This window comes from Orcinus orca, chromosome 16 (assembly GCF_937001465.1).
Source record: "Orcinus orca chromosome 16, mOrcOrc1.1, whole genome shotgun sequence".
NCBI lineage: Eukaryota > Metazoa > Chordata > Mammalia > Artiodactyla > Delphinidae > Orcinus > Orcinus orca.
This window is the reverse complement of record NC_064574.1, coordinates 9626501-9649837: the sequence shown is the minus strand read 5'-3', so window position 1 is coordinate 9649837 and position 23337 is coordinate 9626501. Positions and strand designations below refer to the sequence as shown.

The following is a 23337-nucleotide window of genomic DNA, read 5'->3' as shown; positions in this document are numbered from 1 at the left end:
CTGTTGAACAAGGCTGCTCTGTTGAACAATGCCGCCCAACATTGAGCTGGTATTTTGTTTTTTTTTTAAGAAGATGTTGGGGATAGGAGTTTATTAATTAATTTTTGCTGTGTTGGGTCTTCGTTTCTGTGCGAGGGCTTTCTCTAGTCGTGGCAAGCGGGGGCCACTCTTCATCGCGGCGTGCGGGCCTCTCACTATCGCGGCCTCTCTTGTTGCGGAGCACAGGCTCCAGACGCGCAGGCTCAGTAGTTGTGGCTCACGGGCCTAGTTGCTCCACGGCATGTGGGATCCTCCCAGACCAGGGCTCGAACCCGTGTCCCCTGCATTAGCAGGCAGATTCTCAACCACTGCGCGCCACCAGGGAAGCCCCTGAGCTGGTATTTTTTAAAAAATTATCCTTATCGTGAAAATTTCATCTGTGCTATAGGAAGCACCAATTAGATGTTGATTGGTTTCTATCAAGTGAAACTAGTATTATATGTAATAATACATGTCAACATGTTTATTCTATCTTTGATAATGAGTATGATTTGCTTCTGCTTTTAGTGGGAGAAAAAGAGATGAATGGATGATTTCCAGGTGTTTTACATTCATTTACTTATTCCACATACATATATTGAACACCTAGTACGTGCCTCCTAGACATTTGGGTTGTAGCCATGAAGAATAAAAAGATTCCTGCCCCGGGCTTCCCTGGTGGCGCAGTGGTTGAGAGTCTGCCTGCCGATGCAGGGGGCGCGGGTTCGTGCCCCGGTCTGGGAAAATCCCACATGCCGCGGAGCAGCTGGGCCCGTGAGCCATGGCCGCTGACCCTGCGCGTCCGGAGCCTGTGCTCCGCAACGGGAGAGGCCACAACAGTGAGAGGCCCGCGTAACGCAAAAAAAAAAAAAAAAAAGATTCCTGCCCCATGGAGCTTATATTCTAATAGGAAAGACAGGGACGGGGGGTCAGGCCATACACAAATGAATACCAGGTAGTAGACACTGTGATGAAGAGAGAAAGTGAGAAACTCGACTGGGGGTTGTGAATTGCAGCCACTTTGGATGGGGAGGTCAGGGAGGATCTCAGCTGAGCAGGTGATGTTGGAACAAGGTCTGAATGGAGGGAGGGAGGGAGGTGTGGGGATATTCACAGGTATCTGCCTGAGGTCCCAGGCAGAAGAAAACGCAAGAGCCAAGGCCCTGAGGCGACTATGGGCTTTGGGTGTGTCAACAAAGGAGGCCAGTGTGGCTGGAGCAGAGTCAGGGAGGGGAGAGTGGATGAGGTCCCAGAAGGTCAGGTTGTGAGGAAACTATGGGCCTTTGGATGTCATTCTAGGGCGATGGATGTTGCTAGAAGGTCTGGGGCAGGAGAGTAACATTCTCTGACTTATGTGTGAAAAGGTTGACTAAGTGCTGGTGCGTGGACTGTGGGAAGGGGGCGCTGGGAGCAGGCAGATGGGCTGGGGATGCGGCTGCAGTCCAGACGGGGAATGGTAGTGGCTTGGACTTGGCCGACAGTGGTGGAGATTGTGAGAAATGGCTGGATTGTGGGTGAATTTTTGAAGTTCAAGCCCCCCGATGAGAGAACAGGATGCTAAGCAGGACATCGATAAAAGCATGTCTTTTAAACAAGCTGTTCTAGATTGCCCAGAAAGTATTTGCTGTTTCCATTCTATCAACATCTGTTTCCCAAAAATCTTCTGTATGCCATGGGAATCTCCAGGTACGACAAGGTCCTTGCCCTCAAGGAGCCTCTGCCAGTGAAGGGATAATGCCACCTATGCCTGGCCACCACGACTGCAGTCCTGGGTTCTTGCAATAGGTTGTCACATGATCTCTCTGACACTGGGCACCTCCAGCGCCCCCCTCCACACAAGAACCAGACAATCTTTTTTAACCTTAAAACATTCTTTATGTTGACTCACTCTTTTTTTCCTTCAGTACATTAATTTTGGGGGAAAAAAAGAAAACCTATATATCACAACCATAAAAAGAAAAGTAATATGACTGAATGGCTATAGGTAGAAAGTAAACATAAAAGGAAGCATGCATATAATGTAAACCAAGGTTTTTCAGTTCTGGCTTATTTAGTAGGAGGCCTCTTACCTTCGCAACCATGCTTTCTTGTGGCCATTATTCCCATTTTATACTTCAGTACACTGAGGCCCAGAGAGATCAGTTGGTGTGCCAAGTCCTTGTATCACACTCCTTTCCAGGATTAAATGCCAGGCTAATCCCATATTTTGACCTTTTCTCCCCCATCCTAAATAACAAGGATCTGCAAAGCACAGCCCGTGGACCAAGTCCAGTCCAACACCTCTTTTTATAAATAAAGTTTTATTGGCACACAGCCACACTCATTTGTTTTCACATTGTCTCTGACAGCTTTTGTGTCACAGTGGCAGAATTGAGTGGTTGCTATAGCAACCATATGGCCCTTGAAGCTTTAAATATTTATTCTCTGGCCCGTTACAGAAAAAGTTTGCTGACCTTTGTTCTAGATGGAAAAAAATAAAGTAAATCAAAGTGAATCAGTTATAGTTCATGAAACACACATAACATCTACCCTTCCCATGACAGCCACAAAATGTCAGTTAAAAAGAAATAAATGCTCTTTGAATGAATGATTTTAAGAATCGGGAATTAAAAAAACACAGGCTTATGTGGCTAATGTCAATAAATTGCCTATTGTTCAAAATACGAATTGCTATTATGGGTTTATTCTTTCAGTCGGTGCTGAAAGTAAATTCATTCATTCTTTTCTTTTTTCACTCATTTAACAAATATTTATTGAATGTCTACACCATACTAAGCCAGTAACTGTGATAACGGCAGCAGATTCCCTGCTGAGCAAAATCGGACACACTTCCTGCCAGATCAGAGCTCACACTCTGGTGACAGAAGCAGCTGTTAATTAAATAATTATAAAACTAATCCTATGAAGAGGGCTATGAAATAGAGGATGTAACGTACCTAAGAACACATTGTGGGGGGAAGGGTGCTAGTCAGGGAGGTTGAAGATTTTGCTGAGGACATGATGTTTGAGGCGAGGACTGAAAGATGAGAGGGTAAAGAAGAGAAAGAAGACCATCATCCCAGCAGGAGGGTGTAGCATGTGCAAAGGCCCAGTGGTAGGAGGGCGCATGGTGGGCACCAGCAAATTCAAAGTAAGGTGCTTGTATGTCTGGAGAACAGTAAGCCAGAGGAGCACGTGAAAGAGGGGTTAGGAGGTCCAGGTGTTTCTGATGGTACTGAGCTCAGAAGCCCATGTTAAAGAGTTACTCTCTCTCCCAAGAAAATGGGCAACGTTGAAAGGGTTTAAGAGGGCAGTGCCTTCTTAGGAGACGATCCTTCATCCTCATGGGTTCAGGAGTCAGCGTCAAATCTCTTATGGCTGTGCTGGGTCTAGTCATTGCTTATGCAAAATATCCCTGCTCTGTATCCGATAATCATCTCTGGTTTCAAATTCAGATATTCACAGTATTGCTGTGCCTGAGCCGCAGAAAGCATGCGCAAGAACAGTATTAAGATACCCTTTCTAAATTAACCATTTTGCAAACTGTATCTCTGGAAGTGCTTTTATCACACTCACCATAGACTCATCCTCTTTAAATTCATCTCTTCATCTATTTATTCCCTACCCTTAGTCTCTTTCTTTGTAGGGTGCTAGCAAGCCAGGTGAAAATTTCCACTCATCTAAAAGCAGATCAGTGACAGGATCTAAAGAATAAAGCCGTGAAACATTAACAAATACAGAGGGGTTTGTGGTTGAAGAGGGGAAAGAAAGAACAAAGTACTCTTTCAAGAAAATTGCTATTTGAATCCATTAGCCTTCTCTGATTGCGAGTTGGTTTCTGTTAGAAACCAACTCTGGTTATTTTCAGGAAAAAAAAAAAGGTGTCATGAAAGGCTTTCTGATGAGGTGGTATTTGACTCAAGAGCTCCATACTGAGAAAGAACCAGCCAGACAAATGTCTGAGCAAAGAGTGTTTTAGGAAGAGGGATCGTAAGTGCAAAGGTCCTGGGGTAGGAGCAAGAGCGGTGTACCACAGGGACAGAGTGAAGAACAGTGGGCTAGACTGTGGTGAGTATGAGGGAGAACAACAGAGACTGATCAAATAGGGCTTTGTTGCTTATGGTGAGGAGTTTTGATTTCATTCTCTGTAATAGGAAACTGTGATAGAATTTTAAGCAGATGAGTTTGAGTTATGGTAGAGAAAGATCATGTTTTAATAAGCAATCATTACATCTCAGGCACTGTATACCCACTTTGGGTCATCTCCTTTAACCTTCCCCAAACTCAATGAATAGGTACAATTATAATCACTTCTCAGAGAAGTAAACTGAAGCTTAGGGAGAAAACGTGGCTTGTCTGAGTCTCAGTGAATACGTGGCAGAGCCAGACCTCAACCGGTGTCATCTGCCTCTAGCTCCTAGCTCAAAACACTCAATAAATAATAATTTCTGTTGCTGTTGTTTATTATGCTTATTTTTTAATGTTTTCAAGATTGTTTTGTCAATTGCAGTATTCTTTTCTGCTCAATTTTTATAATAAAAGAGAGGTGCCTCAAAGTCATCCCTGAAGGAAAAAATACACTTGTAGCTTTCCCTAAAGAACTGCACAGACACCCAGCTCAGAAAAATTTGGCTGGGAGCAGGGGGAGGACTGGCTGCAGCAATATTTTGGGTTCAGCCACCCCATTTGTGAAAATCCAGAATGTTCTTTGGACAAACGATCAAAGACAAGCTTATTCCTCTCTGTATTGAGACGTGGCCCACTTGCATCCTCTTTTTATCTTTCCTGGTAACTCTGCTTCAGTTTCTCTGATGGTAAAAAGATGAGATCAGCCACTGGGGATCGGTCGATGGAATCAGGTTTCAGTCATCAAAAAGTTACGTCAAGGGCTAAGCATGAGTTACCCTCCATTGCCAGTGTCAGCCTGGGACTCGACTGCAGGGCCATCAATCCTGGCTCCTTCGCCCTTGCAGACATTAAAATATAGGGGACTCTGGGAATTTGGCAGGAGGGTGCATGGGAGGGGAGTCGCTGGGCTCTGGGAAGGAGGGGAAGGAGGAGGATATTTAGATTCTAATGATCTTACCTAGCACATTCTATCAACTGCAGGGACATAAGCTGATTGCTTCTTAAAAAAATATATATATATATAGGAAAGTTGATTTCAGAGTTGGAAGTGGATTTAAAATGACCTTCATCAGTTATAAATGTAGCACCTGTGTATTCTTAACAGGGTTTCTCTTTTCAATTATATAACACTTATTGAGTGTTTCCATTATGATAATTGTAAAAGAAAATGTCCATTATTGGAAAATAGTGAGAGAATATAGAAAAAAAAAGTACTCCATAGTCCTACCATTAAGAGAGAGCTGAAGTGAAGATCCATTCTGTTTTCTGCGTGTCTGCTTCTCTCTCCTTCTTTTATTTCTTGAAGCCAATCTTTTTTATTGTTTCAAATGGTGCGGCTATATTGTATAGCTGATTTTTGTGATAAGCAACCTGGAAGGTGGCCCCAGGAATCTCCACCTCCTGGGGTCTGGATGCTTGTATGATCACCTCCTCTTGAAAGTGGATGCTCTTACAGATTCACCTCTAATAAAGGGAAAGTGGCAAGCATGTTGGGATGTCACCCAATCTTTATAATCAAGATTAGGTTATGAAAAGTTTGTGCCGTCCATCTTAGATGCTTGCACGCACACACACCATCTCTCCCTTCTGACCTACTCACACTGCAAGGAAGTCAGTTGCCATGTTGCTATCAATCCCATACAGAAGCCCATGTGGTGTGGTTTGGAACTGAGAGAAGCACCCTGATAGCCTACCAACAATCACTTGCCAAGACTCAAACGAGCGAACTTAGAAGTAGGTTCTTCAGCCCCCATTTTGAGAGGACTGCAGCCTCAAGCAATGGCTTGACTGCAACCTTGGGAGCTAGGGTCTGAGTGAGGGTCACTTGCTAAACCACTTCCAGATTCCTGAACCACAGAAATTGTGAGATAATAAATGTTTGTTGTTGTTAGCTACTGAACTAGGGGGTAATTTGTTACACAGCAATAGATAACTGATAAAATTTTATATTCTGAGTATTTTCCCATTTAATTCTGTCTTAAGTAACTTACCAAGTTGTTACATTTTATTTGTAACAATCGTGTTTATGCATCAATATCAAGTATATGCACCATTGTTTAATCATTCCTCTATTACAAGACGCTTCTTTGATCCAATTTTTCTGCTGTTATATACACCACCATGGTGAACATCTTTTTATGTCGAGCATCTTCTGTGTGTTTACCTATTATCTTAAAATAGGTTGGGATTAGTAAAGGTTAGGAATCAGCTTGGGTTACTGGATCAAAGGGTGAGAATATTTGTATTTCTCTAGATTCTTATTACACAACTGCTTCTCAGTAGGGATAACTCGATACACTACCACCAGAAAAGCATGAAATTTTCCATTTTATCTCACCTTTGTCTTTCATTTGATTATTGGGAATATGATAGGCAAAGTATTTCATTGTTTTACAGATATTAAAAAGAAGAGATCATTTCCCCTTAAGGTCAACTTCTCTTCTTAAGAAAACAGAACTTATGTAAGGATCAAAATACTGAGATGAGTAACTAAATGTTCCTCTGAAGCAGTGCTGTCCGAGAGAACTTTCTGTGGTTGTGGACATGTTCTTTATATGCACTGTCTACCTCAGGAACCACTAAGCCACCAGTAGCTGTGTGGTTAAATGAAGGACTAGCCTTCTGTTAGAAGGAAGAAGTAGAAGTTTGAGACGCTAAAGTTTTTGCCTACCCAATAATGTCCCCTCTTCCCTAGTCATTGCCGTAAATAGAATTTCCTATGGGACAGTCATTGAAATCACAGTGACGTCATCTCCGTGTGGCCTTCAGTAAAATAAGTATATGTTGCCTGCCATGGGAGGACAAAGCCGGGGGAGCCAACATCTCTGATGTTTGAGATGCAAAGGGCCCTTGATTGATGGTTATGTAATCACCCCTTCTATTTAATCCCTACTTCTCCTCTCTAGCATCCCTACCTAGTGGGCTCCCAAACTATAAGAATTACTGCAGAGGCTGGAATGCGTGCATGGATGGCTGGATGGATAGATGGATGGCTGGATAAAAGTAATAATAATAGCTAACAGTCACAATGTACCTAATAAGTGTTAGCATTTGGGTCCAAGGCTTTCCCTGTAACATTTCATTCTCATTCAACCCTCATAATACCCCACAGAGGAAGGTGCCATTAATTTTTCCCATTTGGCAGATGAGGAAACTGAGAAAATAGCTAGTAAGTTGCACAGCCCACATTTGAACCATGTCTGTCTGCCTCCAAGCCTTGTCCTTCACCACTATCCTGCATCACACCGGAAGCCGTGAAATATTAACACCATGTGTTATTTACACTTTGTCACAGTGTTGCAGAAGTGGTTGAAATTTTTCTCCCTCGGGTTGCTACAGATGCTAGGGGGGGAAATGCTAGAAACTGACAGGTACCTCAATTCTCTCCAAAAGTGGCTCTTTCACTTTTCATTGCTGACCAACTTCTAATGTGTCAGTGGTATACTAATGTGGTTAACTGTTTGCCTGGGGCAGAAAAATAAAGCTTCTGGCATGCAATTAAAACCTCGTCTTGCCCAATTGGGCAGCTAATGGGATCAGCAAGAATGGAGGCCGCCTAGTTAAGGCGTAGTTTGTATCTCAGATCCATTTCATGGGGCAAGTGACAAAGTGGCAGAGTGGAGTTGCCTGATGGTTCAATTTGAAACGTAATTAGGTAGTCCTCAAAGCCACCCTTGATTGCCCGTGTGTGTTCACATACGGGCTTCCACACGACTGTGATCAAAAACACGTGCAGAGGCACAGGGATGCTGAACCGCCCTCTGATTGGCCCATACGCCTTCCTAGCTTCCCACACTCTGGCCCAGAAGTGGAGATGCATCATGAATATTCTGGTTTCAGATGGTGGTGTGTGTTTAGTGGTCCCATTCCCATACCCAAGGACTTGTTCTGCCTGCAATGATTAATAAGAAATTAATACAAGGTGAGGGTTTAATAAAAACCAGAAGTCTCTGCCCTTTGAAGATATTGTCAAGAGCTAAGATAGAGTCCATGCTAGTGGTCCCTGTCCCCGTTTTTTTATTGAAAGAGGTGTTGGGACAGTCTCAACAACTTCTGCTAACCAAGTTAGTTTTGGTTCACTTTATTCAAAAATGTTCACTGAAAACCAACTGTGTGTGAAACAATTGAAGTGTGGTGTACGCATCTATTGAATAAGACAAATTCCCTGCCTACATGCAGCTTACATCAGGGGTGGGATAAAAACAAATGACAAGTAAATAAATGTGACCAAGATCATTTCAGATGGCCATAAGAATTATAAAGAAAATAAAACCAACAATGTCATACTGAATACCTAAGAATGGGGGTAGGGAATAACATCAAGGACAAAGGTCAGAGAAAGGTGACATTTAGGCTGAAACCAGAATGCTGAGAAGGAGTCAGTCATACAAAAAAAACCTGGAGGAAGAAGGAAGATCATTCAAACAAAGAAAACAGCAAGTGCAAAGGTCCTGGGGTGAGAATGAGTTGGCTTTGTTCTTTCTGGAACAGAAGGATGGTGGCCAAAATACAGTGAGTACAGAATGCGGTAGGAAGATGAGGGCAGAGACCAGCAGAGGCCAAGTCACATATGACCGTGCACTCTATGGAGAAATTTTTATTACTTGTCAATAAATATATACTTTACATTTACTGTGTCCGGGCACTGCCTTGAACACTTTATATACGTTTTCTCTTTTGATCCTCACATGAAACATATGAAGTGAACCTTGTTTTCTCCAAACAGTTGAGAAAACTGGCCCTCAGACCTGTTTAATAACTTGCCTAAAATCACACAGGTAGGAAGTGGAGAAATTTATGTTTATCTGACCCCGAAGCTTACTCCCCAGTCATCAGACTGTACAGCTTCTTAGATTTTGAGATCACACTTTGTGTTATGCAGAGAATGTTAGGGAGCAATGCTTTTGTGTGTGTGTGTGTGTGTGTGTGTGTGTGTTTAATAAGGGATTTCTTGGTGTTTCTCAAATCACATCGATTGGCTGACATTTTAATTCATAGTCCCTTAAACACTGCAATCTAAAAGTGTTCTCTGTGGGGGCTTCCCTGGTGGCGCAGTGGTTGAGAGTCCGCCTGCCGATGCAGGGGACACGGGTTCGTGCCTCGGTCCGGGAGGATCCCACGTGCCGCGGAGCGGCTGGGCCCGTGAGCCATGGCCGCTGAGCCTGCGCGTCCAGAGCCTGTGCTCCGCAACGAGAGAGGCCACAACAGTGAGAGGCCCGCGTAACGCAAAAAAAATAAGAAATAAATAAATAAAAAGAATAATAAAAGTGTTCTCTGTGGAGAGCATGATGTTTGAGGGAGAAGAACAAGAGGGAAGGAGGCAGCGGAGAGGAAGACTTTGCAACATTCTCTCAACACACGCTGTCACTTGTTAGGGTGTCACACCACCCAGGAGGATGAAGAGAGGGGTGTAAGGTTATGACATCACAAGTGTGACTTTTGCCAGGTCCGCTGACAGCAGCAGCAAACAGTTGAAGAAAGAAGACAGAGTTGAACGTGTGAATAACTGGGTCCTTCAAACTGTTTTTTTCATGCCCAGGTGACAAAAAGTCCCTGGAACATTTCTGTTTGTCTTTCTGACAAACCAGCTGCCACAATGTGGCAGAACAGTCAGCTCGCCAGGAGTGGGCAGTCGGATGTGTTTGACTGTAGGTCTTGTCTGGGACCAGTTGGCCACTGTCTTTTTGGACATAATGGGTTTGTGATTATGTCCAGCGGGCAAGCAAGCCTTAGGTGCCCCAGATCAAGCATACTTTGGCTTTGCTGAGTGCAGAGTTTCTCAGCCGTCACTGTTGACATTTTGGGCTGGATAATTATTTGCTGTGTAGGCGGTCCTGTACATTAGTAGGATGTTTAGCCTTTATCCTCTAGATGCCAGTAGCACCTCACCTCCAAGTTGTAACAGCCAAAAATATCCCCAGACATTGCCAAATGTACCCTAGGGACAAGAATCCCCACATCCCCATTTAAGAATCACCGGCTGATTCAAATAGTTCAGTTTAACGCACTAAATGTTTATTTTTATATGCACACAATGTCTGATGCTGGTCTCCTCCAACTGGTGGACCTTATTTGCAGGATAGCTGTACCCCCTGGAGCATCTCATTTTGGCTTCCAAAGTCACTGAAGAAGGTGTGGACAAGTCCTCGAAGTGATGTCCATCACTTCTGCCCATGTTCCATTGGTCAGACCAGCCACAGGACAGACACTGAGCTACAAGGGAAACTGGGAACTAGGACGAGGAAAAGGAAACAGGATTTGTCAAACATATGATGTAACCTCTGCCACAATCCCAGATATCAAATTTTTAGCTTATGGAATAATGATAAAAATCATATATTTTCATTGTTTCTAGTGGTCTGGATTACATATAAAAAATGTTGATTATAGCACTCTCTTCCCTAAGTGTGCCTAGCATCAGAATTGCACAGTCCCCACCGCCAGCATCCATTCTGACTTTAGAGAGCTATGAATGGGCTTTAAGAATCTGTGACTTTATTTTGCGGTACGCGGGCCTCTCACCGCTGTGGCCTCTCCCGTTGCAGAGCACAGGCTCCGGACGCGCAGGCTCAGCGGCCATGGCTCACGGGCCCAGCCGCTCCGCGGCATGTGGGATCTTCCCGGACCGGGGCACGAACCCGCGTCCTCTGCATTGGCAGGCGGACTCTCAACCACTGTGCTACCAGGGAAGCCCAAGAATCTGTGACTTTAAATACTTGCCCCAGGAAAATATGATGGATCGACATCTTGGACTCATTCGTTTCAGACCTAAGTAGTCTTATATCTTCATTTCTGCTGCCTTCCATTAGGGAAAGAGATTTAGAGTTGTATGTCATTTCGGGCTTTCTTAAAAACAAAAACTGTATTATATCAGCTGATTTCAGTTTTTACTTCAATTTCTGGTAAATGCTACGAGCCCTGATTGTATCAGCTCTCGGTTTCTCTACATCTCGGCTGCCCATCTCCGAGCTGCCGCATTTCCTTGACCACTGCTCCACCTTACACGGGAGTTTCTCACGAAATGCAGATCCTTTGCCCAAATCTATTAATGGCCTCCCATTGTCCTGGGATCAAGTCCAGATGTTTTGTCATCTTCCTAAAACATCCGTTTTCTGACTCTCTTTTCAACTACATTCCCAGGGCTACCATGGTCCCCGGCACACAGTCAGCATTTCCAAAAAATCTGTTGAGTGAATGAATTTGTAGGATACAGTGGGCTGTGGCTGTATGTAAATATAAACTTATCAAAGGAATTAGCTCTAACTGCCCCTCCCCCCTTAAAACATAAATCAGTTTGTATCAGTTCTATGCAGTGTCAAGAACTTAAGAATAGTTTCTATTTTCATGGGAACTTGCATATCACTTAATATATTTTGCACATGTGCATACCCAAATATGTGTTTATATATACATTGTGTGTTACACTCATATGAAGGTACTTATGCATACCGTTGTACATTCACTGTACAATATATGTGTGTGTGTGTGTATATATATATATATATATATATATATACACACACACACACACACACATACCTAAATATACTTGGTGGATGTCTGTGTGTGTGTATATTTACATATATTTCCCATTTTTTTCTGATCTTCATACCACCATGGATGGCAAGAATGCTGTAACTATTGTTTGTATAAACAGATGTGAAAGCTGAGGCTTGCAGAGGAAAACTGACTTGAGTGAAGTCACACAGTTAGTAATTGCAAAGCCGGGTTTTGAATGGAGAATGATCCAGCCCCCAAGTCTAGACCTTGGCCTTTCTATTACACTGCTTTTCTAGAGTTACGTCGCTCCTAATTTCATGCTAACATTTTATAACAGTAAACGGAGTCACTGTTTCTCATAAATAAGCAAATGAAATTGACATCTAGGCTAAAAAGCAGAAGAGTGCAGTCTGTATCTACTGGAATTCGGTTCTGAAAGATTTTTGACCATCTCCTCTTAGGATATGGTTTCTTATTTCCTAACAGGCATGTAACAAAATTTAATCCCTCTTTATTAAAAGAGTTTGGCATCATTTTTTTTTTTTTGTATTTAAATAGAAACAAAGTGTGGCCAGTCCAGCAAATTTGATCTGCACTCACACGGTGGGAGAAGGCGTGTCTTTTCCTTCTTTGCAAGATTGCCTGACCATTCTCTCTCTCTCTGCCCCCGCCACCCCATTTTGGACCAGGGTATCTCTACCTTGACATTATGGGGCTAGATCATTCTCTGTTATGGGGAGCTATTCTATGCATCATAGAATGTTTAGCAGCATCCCTGGCCTCAAGGTGAGACAATCAGAAAATGTCTCCAGACATTCCCAAGCATACCGCTGATTAAAAACACGGATATATATGGTGTTTAAAAGCTTTCTGATCAAATAGTAGTGAGATCCATTCTATGAAATAGGAGACCTTTATGTCATTAAAGAACACTGGTCTGGCTTCCTCAAGGTGGAGGATATTGGGCATCAGAATATCTGGGGCAGGGGCTCGGGGTGTTGTGGCCTGGCTCTAACCGTGCCAGATACTCACATCTCTCTGGCTTTTCTTTCTGTAGTCTCAAATCTTTACACTTTTCGTGACGATCCGCTCAAAAAGAGAAGATAATTTAAAAAGAGTTTAAAAAAAACCACGTAGTTTCAAAATTACATGGCCTTACAGTCTGGCCAGCTAATAAAATTATGCACCGCAGCTTAAATTTAGACATCGAGCTTCATCTCTTACTTAAATGTATCTGTGTGTTTTAATAGGAACATTCAGCTTTGCTTTTATTAATGCAAAAACATTAAGGCACCAGCCCTCGCTCCGAAAGCCTTAAAGGGCTGTTTCCAACAGAACCTGTCATAAAATGTGCTCTCAAGCGTGTCCCCTTTAAGAGACTCCAGAATTAAATGTTCCCGTATGTGAATTTTATTTTGTACAGCACATTTGCTTTATGGCTACAATTAAGTTAGATGTGCCGATAACAATGTCTGTTTTCCATTTTAAATCGCACATTTCAGACAGTGTGCATTGTTTTATTATCTAATCCACATGCTTTTAATTGCAATTATGGTCCCTTATGAGTCCCCTGGGAGGGCATGATTGCAATTAAAAATGTAATTTAAATGTTAATTAATTACATTCATTTTCTAAACTGGGAAAATTTCATTTATTATTTTCATGTGTTGTGCACTTATCCTAAATGCATTACCTTTTAAATGTTTTTTTTCCTAAATTAAGTGTTATGTTTATAAAACAGGGTGTTTAATATCCTTTAAAATTTTTGTGAGGGTGTTTGTACAAATTATTACCTTAAATTAATTGATTCTGAGTTATATGCATGAGCTATGTGTTCTATATATAATAAAAATAATTTTGTTGACTTTTCTCAGACTAAAATATGGCATCAAAATATATGTTTTCTCTATTTACTTTCTGTTAGACTTTGATATGGAGAGGAAAGTCTGTACTATTTCATTACTGTCATTATTATTTTTTTAAAACAAAGGGAGAAAGGTACTGTTACTAGAAATGATACAGACCATTAATATGAAAAGAGTTTTCCCTCTAGATGAAAATTGCAACCTAAGGAAGAAATTTATAGTTAGATTAATAAGTCATCCTGCCTCCTATGAATAAATAAGGGGGAACAAAAGGGAACCGTGAAGATATGAAGCCGTAGAAAATCATTATAACTTTCCAGAAAAAAAAGAGTGTTTTTTGCATATCTCAGTTTACCTGGCTAGGTCTATCAATTTTCTGGTAGGAAAAAGAAATCAGAAAGTCTTACTTTACCTAGAATAAGAGGGTCATTTTAGATATGAAGAATTACAAAGAGACATCTTTCTACTTTAAACTCTGAACCATATCAATTTGGTTAGTTTTAGTGAATTAAAGTGTAAGTCCCAAGATGACAAGAATTTAAGTGCTTCTCTCAGTTCAATTCCAAGTACATGCTACATGCAATCAATTAATAAAAGCCTTTTGAGGATTTTTTTTCCTTGTGGTTTCTTCTCCAATTTGCCAAACCTTTCTTTAGCTTTTTTATTTTAAAAATGCCTGCTGCGTCTGGATTCTGGCTGGAATTTTTCCTCTGGTTCAAAATATTCAAAAGGTATATTAGGAAAATTCTAGTCAGTTAACTTTTTTATCTAGTACCCACTAAATTATCAGCTGTTATGTGGATATTGAGGAAGATATAAGAGAGGAAATAACAAATTCAGGTTCTAGCATGCTCCACAAATGTTTACGGGGTCTTTCCTCTGAGGTCTAGGGTTGCATAATTTATAAAATTTACTTTGTGCGTCCTCTGGTCCAGATGATGTTGCTAAATCCTCACAACAGTCCTGGGAAGTGAACACTACCATTATCTCTATTTAACAGAGGGGGAAACTGAGGCACAGAACATTCTGGTAACTTGCCAAGGCTTCACACCCTGGAAAGAGTCAGGGTCAGGATCTGTGCCCCAGACGGCTGACTCCAGCCTCTCTATTCCATTCCATCCTCTGAATCAGAGCGCGAAGAAACACTGTCACACCTGTGGGAGTTACACGGCTGACCCCACGTAGCAAGTAGAGACGAGGCGTGAGAGCCAGGCTCTGCAGTCCAACTCCATGCGCTTGAATCCACTTTGCTTTTGTGTAACCTCGGATGAACTACCCTGAGCTGTAAGCCTCAGTTTCCTTTTCTGTGCAGTAGGGTAATCACAGTAGCTGTCTCAGGTGTGTGGTGAAGACTCAATGAGCGCAGTTAGGCATGTGGACGGACAAGCTGCAGCTGTGACTGCTAGGAACACGGCCTCTGCCTTCAAGAAGCTTACAGCCCAGTTGCAAATGATGACAGGCAAATCAGTTCGGCGCTTTGCGACCACCTAGAGGGGTGGCATAGGGAGGGTGGGAGGGAGGCTCAAGAGGCAGGGGATATGGGGACACGTGTATGCATATGGCTGATTCACTTTGGTGTACAACAGAAACTAACACAGTATTGTGAAGCAATTATACTCCAAGAAAGATCCATTTAAACAAAAAGCAATGGCTTTAACACAATTAAATCCAGCAAAACAGAGCAAAATAAAACAAAATCACTTAAGCATCCATCAATAAAGCACTGCTCAAATCAATTGCAGGTCCACATGCTAGAACACTAGGCAGATTTTAAAACAAGAAAGCAGGTCCATGTGTTCTGATGGGTCAACATTCTGAGCTTATTGTTAAGTGGAAAAAGCAACATGCTGAACGTTTGTGTAATGGAGAACGGGATGGATAGACCGGGAGGTGAGTAAGTAGATAGAGATCATTTCTGTAAATTCACGAACATGCTCTGGAAAGATACACAAGAGACTGTAAACAGTGATTGTTTGACGGTTGATATCGCAGGGAGCGGGGTGTGTGCTCTTCACTTTATACTTTTCTGTATAGTGTGCTTTTTTCTTCTCCATGTAGTACTTTTAATCTTAAATGAAACTTCAAATTACACACACACACACACACACACACACACACACACACACACACACACACACACACACACACACACACACACACACACACACACACACACACCCCTGTGAGAATTGGGTTCTGACCAAAAGGAAATTCAGGAAAGAAGAGGGAGAAGAAGAGACATCTCAGGGTGCTGGAGCCAAGGGCGGCTTTATCCATGTGTTTTAATAGCTTCAGTGGCTTTACAATGGGGGAGACAAGATGTGAACAGAGCCAGAGCAAAAGCTAAGCATCAGGGCTGGCGATGAAGCTGTGAGCCTGCCCAGCAGCAAGGTGGGGGCCAGCTGGACTGAAGGGGAAAAGAGGCTGATGGAGAATAAGGAGGAGGACATCCCTTTTGCTAATATTTAAATCTATAAAGAATAAAATCAAGCCGAAAAAGAAAAAAAAGGAAGAGATTGCTTGCCGAGAGCTTCGAATCTAAGGAGAGAGATTCACAATCCCACTAGCACTGGGGAAGTGAGGACTCAACTGTAAGTCTTGCCGTTTTCCAAAGCAACCCTCCCGAGGTCACGGCATAAGCACTCCAGCATTTTTAATTAAAGTAGCCAGTAGGGCGGGGTGCAGACCACCTGGGCTCGTTTTCAGCTCTGCTTTGGCTACCTGCGTGCCTGCAGCCCTTCTGTACCTGTACAGTGAGGGTAATGATACCTGCCTCGGTGCGCTGTCGTCATCTGAGTTGGCCTGACACTCACGCAGGAGCTGTCACAGTGCACAAGCCTCTGGGACGGCCTCGGTTTCTTCTCAACTTCCAAGATTTTCTCCCTCCATCTCTCCTCCCAAATTTCCTCCCATCCTCTCTTCCTCTTTTGTTCAACTTTTCCCCACTCCTATCTTCAGCTTCTTCCTGAAAGACCTCAAAGAACACTTCTTTGACTAGCATACTTCCTAGTCCTTGACCATGAAAATCACTGGACCCCTGTCACCAGCAGGTGTCAGAGAGACAGACCTAGAAACCTCTTGGGAGGAGGTGGCATCCCCAGTGCAGGGAGCCAGCGAGCAGGTTTCTCCAAGCCCTTCTAATTGGGAGTTGCTAGGAAGCGTTGGTAGGATGAAAACACCAAGCAAGACTTGGTCTTGACTGAGAGCTCCCTTCCAACTTATGCAGCTTTCCTAGGGCATAGAATACTGCCGACGCCCCGAACCAGTAAAAAAAATCCCTAATTAGTTCCCAGGACTGAAGTTCAGGTAACAGGATATTCACAATGTAATCAACATTGTTATCCCAAAATTATATTTTTATATAGGAGTGTATTGCTTTATGCATTTTTGTAGCTTACCTGCCTTACCTGGGAAAGAGGATACAGGAAACAGTTCCAGAGAGTAGATCTTGCTGTAACCCAGCATGGCTTCAAGTTTTGATACAGATAAGACTTCGGTGGCTTATGTGAGGATGAAGAGTTAGTATAAACAATTGGTTAAGGTTTAGTCAAGTGCATCTCAGATTTTCTTCTGACTAGGGATCACCTGGGAATCTCACTGGGGATCTCAGAACGTGGATTCTGACTCTGCAGTCTGGGGGTGGCCTGAGATCCTACCTGTCCAAGAGCTTCCAGTGGTGCAGGTGCTTCTGGGCCTCAGACCACACTCTGAGAAGCCTCATTCCTGTTCTGTCCCTCGGGGCTGCATTATGACTTCCCTGGATTCGTGGCCCCTAGGTTTTGGGGGATCCCTCCTCCATAAAAAATATTTAAAATTATATTTTATGGCTACATTGGTACAAAGACAAGTATATTAATATTCTCTACTGAAACATGTTCTTTTAACTCAAAGTTCATTTTTTTCTTCTGATTTTCAAGGAAATGAAAATTTTCATGCACCCCTAATATTGTGGTTCCCAGGCACTGTCCTTGCGATGCCCAAAACAGAAGCGGGTCCCCCTAACCCTTACTGATTTTGTGCTAAAACTCTCTGAAGCTCTATTTCCTCATCTGTAAAATGGGGATCATAGGACCTGCCCCATCGTTTTGTGCCTTTGCACAGGGACTGGTGCATAAGGAAATGCTCTGGAAATGTTAGCTTTTGTTTCTAAAAGTTGCCTGACTCCTGATAACTGTCATTGTCTCATGACCTATTGAAAGTCAGATTCTACATATATTACTGCTTCTCTCTTAGAGCTCTGTTTGATATGTCCTACTGGTTACATGACCTGGATAATTTCCATAAATTAACCTCTTTTACCTTCCATTTCTGTGCTACCCTGCTGTTCCCCTTCTGCAAGGGCCCCATCATCTCTCGGATGAGGCAGACAGCAATGCCACACTAACTTCTGCTGCCGTGACACTCAACCCCCCACGAATGCTCAGCCATTCATTTGCAACTTGCTCTCTAAGCTCATGATTTCGATAGAAAGGCAATACAGCCCTGATGGATCCTGAATTAGCTGTCGATTTCTCTGCCTGTCACTCAGGGATGGGAAAGGAACCATAGGGCTAATCGCACAGGCGTCACCATCACTGTGTTTATGTTCTTTGTTGCTTTTAGCTCCAGACTCCTCTTGTTTTTAGTTTCCTCAATTCTAAGACTCCATCCATTTTAAGGCGTACCAGAGATTTAGCAAAAGCTTTATTTGGGGGTGGGCATGGGATGAGAAGTGAGGAAGACCACTGGCATATTAAATCTACACACTAGTTGCAAATTGCATCCCAAATTCACGTGAAAATTAAAATAAGGGGGTTTCAGAGCGAAGGAAAGGCAATCATATTTTATGAGGTTTGATAAAAAAAAACCCAGTCCCGTTAAGGAAATAGTTATCAGTAGGTCCTCAGCCTCACTTTATATGAAGATAGAGCAAAGTGGCACTTAATTTTCCTTTGTAATATTTTTGATATATCCAAATAATCATAGCACCCAGCACCACAGGATCGATGCAGAATTTGCTATAAATTTGAATTTTCAAGGCATACCCTTTTTTTATGTCCTCCTCCAGGAATTCCTATCACACGTACTCTTGGAACTAATCATTTCAGTTCATAAGTTTTCTTAGGCACTTTACATAGCAAGTCAAAGCATTCATTCATTAAAAGCACAAGCCAAGCTTTTAGTATGATTTTTAGAAAGGAGAGACAAGTCAAAATCCTGCCAGCTGGTCGGCCTGTTTTCTGTTCCGTATCTTCATCCCAAATCTTTCCCTTTGATGTATTTTCTGATCTCAGTGCCTTTATTGATGGAAGTGCTGATGCTTTTATTACAAAAGTATCTCTTTCCTCAAAAGGGATTTCCATTTGAGTGTCTTTTCCTTATTCATTCTTCCAAGTAATTCTTCCAAGTTTGCTCACACCATTTCCAGTCCGGGTCTCCACTGCCAACCTCAATTATAAAACGGAAACTGGATGGAGGGATTATCAAACCTCTAGATGGGAAATGTGGAAAATATTTAGAAATATTCACCAAGCTTTACTTCTAGTCATCATTACTTAATCACATGTGCTACATTCGTAATTTTCTCCTCACAGAAAATACACAAGCCGTTTTGCAGATTTGTCAGAAGTACTGTGATGCCAGAGAATCTGGACAGGTCAGAAGTGAGGCATCAGGAGGACAGACTGACCAGACAGTTGACAAGATTTCTGAGCCCCGGAAGCTCAGGTACCCCCCGAGTGGGCTTTCTATGTGATGTCTCAGAAGAGACAGACACTGATTATGAACATCCGGACAACCATCTACTCTCGCCCCTGGTTTTAGGGGACCCGTCACCAGAGTCCAGGCTGCCTCTCTTGTTAAACATACCTCCTTAACAGCATTGCTTTATACGGACCTAGAGAGCCTTCGGCACTTCCACATGAGTACCTTATAAATTTTAAGTACAAACCAAATCATACTGGGGCCAGAGAAGATAAATGCCAGGTTTTTTCATCGCCAAGGTAACGATAACAGATTCACTAGAATTTACATAGCACCAAAGTCGATTTACATGCTTATTTACTCTGTTGTTCTCTTTTAAAAAAAATAGTTACCCTAGCAACTGTAATATCACATGATGTTCAGACTAACCATAATAGAAACACCTTCTGAAAAGAAAATACACATCTCACCAGATGCATCTTATAGACCCATAAACTGTCATTTATAGAATGTTGATCTTTTTTTTCAATTTGAAAGTAGTCACTTTTTATCAACTGACCAGATTACAAAAATAATCATGGTAGATACCTTAGTTCATCCTTCTAATAAGTCTGTTGATCTGGTCTTCCCTGTTGCCAGCATCTCCACCTTTTCTACAAAATGATCCATTTTGGAAATGATTGGGTAAGGTGCTTGCGGCGTTGAGTACTTTTCCCATTACCTACCTCGCTGGCTTCAGAGATGCTAGAGTGAAATTAGAGACTTGGGGGAGTGGGGGTGGGGGATTGGACCCTCTACAGAGCTTGTTGATAGAATTGTACACTGTGTGTTATGAGCCCGTCAGCAGAAGGAGCCCATTACCAGATTCCATCTTTTGTCACACTTTTGCATATGGGTAGAATTTATTACTTCATTCAGACTTTGTTCTAATTTTAAGGATGACGGTGTCTTCCCTGGAGGGATGGTTTGCTTTGTACAAAGCAGGATACTCTGATGAACTTCTCTAAAGCAGGAGAAACCACCGACAAATTGCACAGGCTTGGTCACTGCAGCCAATGGGGTTTCATTCAAGTATTGCAAATTAATGTGTGTAAGCGTGGAGTAAAATATAGCTTTTCTCAGGGCTCACACCAGGGCAGCTGTTCCTGATTTTGGTTTAGTCTGGCCAGCTCAGGATACATCAAGCAACAAAGGAGAACTCCGTCATCCTAAAACTTCACGTAGGAAGGTCCACGGTTGCCAGGGTCCTCCTACACTCTTCTTACATATGTTTGATTAGGAACAAGGAGTTGCCGTGCTGGGTCAAACGTGTGGCTTCTAGGAATCAGGGTTTTGAGCTTGCAGAAAACTGAAATCAGGTAACACACTTTCTATTTAAACCCTCCATTGGCAGCCATGCCCTTAGCTAAAACCCCAGCTAGGTACCTGTATGAGCTGACTTCTACCTTCTCCCCTCCTTATTTCCTAGCGTCCCCACCTCTCCTCAACACGCCCCAGCTCTTCTCACTTCCTTCTTCTCACGAGCCCTCCATCCTCTGCTGCCTCTGTGTCTTTGCACTTAGGTTTATCCTGACTTACCCTCCAGTATCTTCGCTTTACTTGATGGTCATCTGCTCAGAAAGCCCTTGCCTGACCACCCTAGCTAAAGAACCTCACCTGCTTTATCTTTCTCATAGCCGTCATCCATCTCTGAAATGCTATTGTGTGTTTGCATAAGTGTTCGCTTGTTTCTTATCTGTTTCCCCAACAAGACAGTAGATGCCACGGGGTAGGGACCATGCCGTTCTTACACACCGACGTCACCTGGCTTCTGGCGCCTGGGATGTAATTGCTGCTCTGTACATATTAACTCTAAAAATGAAAGACTGAAAGAAGGTCTGGATGACCTGTTTCTAACAGAAGGGAAATAAACAGAAGCCTGGCGTCTCTCTCGAAAACAAATAGCTTTGGAAAGAAAGAGAGGTCTGGAAAAGTGGACTGAGCTTGCAGAAGCAGAACAAGCCTTTGATAAATCAGAAGCCGCGGGGAGCGAGGAATGGAGGTCGTTGTTTTACTTAGAAATAGACAGCTGTCCTGAGACAGTGTCGCTAATCATAGAAATCAAATGCAACAAAACATGGTTAAAAAAAACTAAATGAATGAAGTTGGTAAAGAAGTGATGGTCACAACACATGGGTTCAGTTCTCTGCTTCTGAACCTGTGGTGTTAGGAAGTCCATATTGCCTCATTGAACACCTACTGTGCACCGCAGAGTGCGTTTGATCTTTCCTTCCTTCCCTCCCTCTGCCCCCATGTCTTCCCTCCCTTCCTCCCTCTTTCCCTCCCTTCCTTCCTCCATTCCTTCAATATTTAGTAAGCCCCTCCAGTGACTCAAGCAGGTCTTAAAAGTTCCATTCATTCATTTAACAAATATGGGCTCTGTACTGATCTGATGATGCCAAAGTGAGAAGGGGAACAGTGCTTGCCCCCATGGAATTCCCAGCTCAGCAGCATTAAGCCAATAGTCGCAAATAATTCACTAAATATTGAATGGGGTTAAGTTAACTGATTAAATTAGTTAACAGATGTTAATAGTGAATTAAAATGGTGCACCTATTGCCAAAGAGTTTCCCCAACTTTGGGTAATCTGAGATTCCCTTTTTCCCTTTGATAAATGACCACAGGATAAAAAGCAACCAAATCAGAATAAACTACCAGAAGGGCTTTCTGTCAACTCTTGTTCACGGATGGTTTAAATATGAGAGTCTCTGCCTGTCTGTCTGTCTGTCTCTGTCTCGCTATCTAGTGAGGGATCTAGAGCCTATGCGTATTCAGTATGTTACTAACCTCGAATCCGGCGAAAAACGGTTATTTACTGACATTTAATGAAGTTACCTCATGCCTTTTCCCTGACTACCAGGCTAAGATGGAACTTTAAAACGCTCCCAAGTCACGAAGAGCGGGCTGTTCCCGGCCTCTCCTTGAACTTGGCGCAGTGAGCTAGAGGCGTACAAGCAGCAAGTTTCTAATTCATTTCTCAGTGGTACTCAGAGCACAGCATGCGCCGGGTTCCTGGCAGCTGAGGAAAGTGGTCCTTCCCCTGTCATTCTCCCGGTCCACCCATTTCTACCCTTTAATGTGAAAAAGTTTAAAAGATGTTGTAGGAAGGGTCCTCAAGATGTGTACTTCCCTAATGAACATTTCAGGTCTCCCAGTGCACAAGGGTCTCTTTGAAAATGGATTGGAAAAAGCAGATGGGAATGGAGCCCAAGAATTTCCATGGACACGACAATGTCTACCACACCTTGAGTGAAGGTCTCAAGTGGACATGACATTGGTCATTCCCACCACCATGATGTTTAGAGTAAACCTCACACAGAGCAGTTGGAAACCAAAGTCTTGTTTGTCAAAGGAGGGTGTGCTCAGGGATTGGGGGGAGTTGCAAAAGCACTTTCTTCAAACTGTGGGAGATGTTTCTGCTGGCTGGATTCAAGACTCTGAGCTGTGTATGAGCAGATTCCTCATACACAACCTCCTGTGCGTGCGTGCACGCACGCACACACACACACACACACACTTAGCTCACTCACATGTTTCTCACAGAAAAAAATGATCACACACAACCTATCAGAAATTTCTTGGCCACACAGAATAAGACACTGATCGGTGCCTGACCTGCCCAGGACCCGATTCCCTGAAGTTAAAGCCTCTGTCATTGCCTCGTATCCTGAGGCCACACAAAGAGTCGTCTTGCTAAATGTCTATTTTCACAAGGCAGAGGGGTGAGAGTAGCCAGGATGTGTCAACCACTTGAAGGAAATGACAGTGTGACAGGAAGGGTACTCTGCTGACTTGGGTGTGTGCGTGGCTCCCATCCCCCTGTTGGCCTTGGAGTGTTGGTCTGAGAAAGATAAAGGAAGTGCTTGCTGGCGAGACAACTGCTCCCCGCCCCATCCAGAAGGCTCGGAATGTGGAGACCAAACAGCCAGTTTCTCGTCAGTCCCTTCACCTCCTGGATGTGTCAGAACATCTTCAATGTATTTTTTTTTTTGTGGTACGCGGGCCTCTCACTGTTGTGGCCTCTCCCGTTGCGGAGCACAGGCTCGGGACGCGCAGGCTCAGCGGCCATGGCTCACGGGCCCAGCCGCTCCACGGCATGTGGGATCTTCACGGACCGGGGCACGAA

General features: G+C 43.1%; 1 protein-coding gene across 1 annotated transcript in view; it reads left to right on the top strand.

Moving 5' to 3' along the window:
* Positions 1-23337, top strand: part of TSHZ2 (teashirt zinc finger homeobox 2) — a 273003-nt gene that overhangs the window by 179804 nt on the left and 69862 nt on the right. The gene's annotated exons all lie outside the window — the stretch shown is intronic.